Raw genomic sequence first — 3,148 nt, 5'->3', positions numbered from 1 at the left:
CCCAGCATGGTGCCGGGATCATCAGACAGCTGAGGTGTGTGCTGGAATTCAATGCCCTCCCCATCCCGCAGCAGCCGTGCATTTCCCTGCTGCAGCCTTGGTCTCCAGCACAGCCATGGAGGCTCTTTGGGCTCTGGAGTGTTCCTGCAGCCCCCAAGGACAGCTGAGCTCTGCGTTTGGCACAGTGAGGCCTGGCCAGCGCAGGCCATGCTCAGCAATGTCTTGTGTGTGCCTGGCCTTGCTGTCAGCCACGGCAGCGGCTGCGTGGCCCCTTTGTGGCCCTGTGATGGCCCCGCCATGGTGGCCCAGCTGCTGTGCAGGCCCAGGCCAGGCCAGGAGCATTGCGGCTGGGAACGGCTCCTGTTCCGTGGTGCCCACAGCAGCCTTGGGGCTCTATGCCCCATGGCCTCCCTGCTGGGCAGCCTCTGCCAGCTCCTGCAGAGCCTGTGGCACCTGTGGGTCTGCACAGACAGCCCTGCCCCGGGCTCTGCCGGCCTCTGGGCCAGCAGAGAGGCAGCCAGGGCTGGCCTTGGGTGGGAACAGGCCCTGAGCCCTGCAGGAGGATGGAGCTCGGCCACAGCCAAACTCAACCCAAGCCAAAGCTGGGCTCAGCAGCCAGGGCTGCCAAGGGCTGGGCACAGAGGCTGGCGCTGACAAATGTCCTGGGCCCCCTCCCTGCTCTGTCCGTGCCACCAAGGGCATAGAGCAGCCTCCTCTCTGGGCCACTTGCCTGTTTGCAATGCCTTGCAGAGGCACTGGCCCTGCCCCACAAGGCCTGGCCTGAGTCCTGCCCCTGCATGCTCAGCCCGGCTGAGATGGACACTGATGGTTTCTGGGCCAGGCTCTCGGAGCCCAGCCCAGCCCCCTGCAAGCTCTGCCAGCTGCCCTGAGCTCTGGGCAGCACCAAGGGCCTCTCCCCAGCCCAGCCCAGCCCAGCCGGCTCTGGCCCCACAGCTCTGCTCAGTCCAGGCTGCTCTGGGCACTGCCCCACAGCCTCAGCCCCTGTCAAGGGCACAGCAGCAGCTGCAGCTGCCACAGGACTCAGCCCCAGCCATGGGGGAAGGTGCTTGGCCAAGGCCAAAGGAGGCTTCCTGGCTGCCCTGCTCCCCTCAGGCTGAGGTGCTGAGAGCTCTGCAGCCCCTGCTGCCATCCCATCTGCCTAGGGCAGCACAAGAGCTGCGGCCTTGGGGCCCTCAAGAGCTGCTCCTGCTCCAGGTCCAGCACCCATGCCAAAGCTGGGGCAGCCACAAAGCTTTGCCCATTTCTCTTCATTGCTGCTCTGATGAGGATGGATCCTCAGCCACTTGGAGGTTGCTGATGAATTTTCCTACTCCAGTGGCCTCTTGCTTCTGGAGTTCTTCGCTTCAGTAATTCAGTGAGAAACGCTCATAAACATTTGCGCAAAAAACACAGGGGAAAAAAGGCTTCGGGGAATAATCTATATTAGCTCTTCTGTGGGAAAAATTATTCTTTCTGGTAATAATTCTTCCGTGAATAAATAGACAGATTTCAGAAGTGTGTTCTAAGTGACTATACTATATGGAAAACAACGCATAGAGAAGTGTTTTCTCATGTTAAGTTTTCTTTTTATGTTTGTAGATTGGTATCAGCAGTATCCAATTTTTATTGATCCCCAGATCATCCTAATGCAGTTTGAACAGATATGAAAAGCAAGATCCTTCATGGCTGATAATCAATCAGACTTTGTGCCCCAGAATTTCCCTTATCCAACACCTGGCACTCTTATGGATCAGGAAAGGTGTGGCCAGCAGGAGCAGGACAGTGATTTTTCCCCTGTGCTCAGCATTGGTTGGGCAGCATCTCGAGTGCTGTGTCCAGTTCTGGACCCCCCAATTTAGGAAGGACATGGAGGGGCTGGAGCGTGTCCAGATAAGGGCAACAAGGCTGGGGAAGGGTCTGGAACACAAATTCTGTGAGGAGTGGCTGAGGGAGCTGGGGTTGTTTATCCTAGAGAAGAGGAGGCTCAGGGGAGACGAGGCAGTGTCACGGCACAGGTTGGACTCAATGATCCCCAAGGTCTATTCCACCCTTGCTGATTCTGGGATTCTCTGAAATCACCCTTGGAGTAGTTGCAGGATGAGCCCTGGGCCTCCTCTTCCGGAGCTCCAGCAGCCCAGGTCCCTCAGCTTCTCCTGCCAGCCCCAAAGCCCATCCTGTCAGTCCTGCAGAGCCCCTGCAGCTCCTCCTCATTGCCCAGAACAGGGAGCCCCAGAGCCAGACACAGCAGCCCAGATGTGCCCCCCTGGCCTGGGGTGCCTCTGGCAAGGGAGAAGCACCAGGCACTGCAGGAGCCTGCAAACAATTCCTGCAGCAATTGCAGGATGATCCTGCTCCCCAAGGGATGTTCCTGTGGTGCCAAGTCAGGAACTGCAATGGGGAGTCGGGCCAGAGAGGAAAGGGCAAACAGGGATGGGCTGTTTTCAGAAGAGGGAACAGGGCTGGGCAACAGGAAGAAATTTTTGCCAGACAGAGTAAAGAAAGCCAAGGTGAAGCAAAGGAAATGCTCAGGGCAGTTTGGGGGTAGCTGCCAGGTGCCCTGGCTCTGAGCAACAGCGTCTGCAGTGGGACATGAAACTCCCAGCTGATGGGAACAAAGTTTCTGGCTGACTGCAGAGGCCAGGACATAGCTGAGTGGTTTCCCAGGTGTTCCCCAGCCCTTGCTGGCCCCAGGGGCTGATGGCATTTGTGCTCCCTCAGATTCATGTCCCCACACCAACAGCATGGGAGTGCTCCCGCCAGCTGTGTGCAATGCAAACAGGGGCTGCTAAGCCAGTGCTTCCATGTCTGTGCCTGCAAGGATGGGGCACCTGTGTGAGCTGGGGGAGAGGCCAGGGCTGCAGAGGGGGGATGTTGTTGGCAGCTCCATCAGGACGCTCTGGGACGCTGCCCTGGGCTGTCCAGCGCCCTGGGGATGGATCAGTCCCTGCTCTGCTGCTCCTTCCTGTCTCCCCCAGGGCCCTTGCAGAGCCCCAGCCATGCTGTTTGCTCCCAGCCTGCCCACGGCCAGCCTGGGGCTGCTCACAGGGGTTTTCTGTGCTGAGCATTGGCCTGGCTGTGTTCTTGAGGGAGCCTGGGCAAAGCACCTGGAGCATGACTAATCAAAATTACATCATCCCATTGTGAGATG

The sequence above is a fragment of the Melospiza melodia genome, unplaced genomic scaffold (assembly GCF_035770615.1).
Source record: "Melospiza melodia melodia isolate bMelMel2 unplaced genomic scaffold, bMelMel2.pri scaffold_32, whole genome shotgun sequence".
Lineage (NCBI taxonomy): Eukaryota > Metazoa > Chordata > Aves > Passeriformes > Passerellidae > Melospiza > Melospiza melodia.
Note: the sequence above shows the minus strand (reverse complement) of the source record.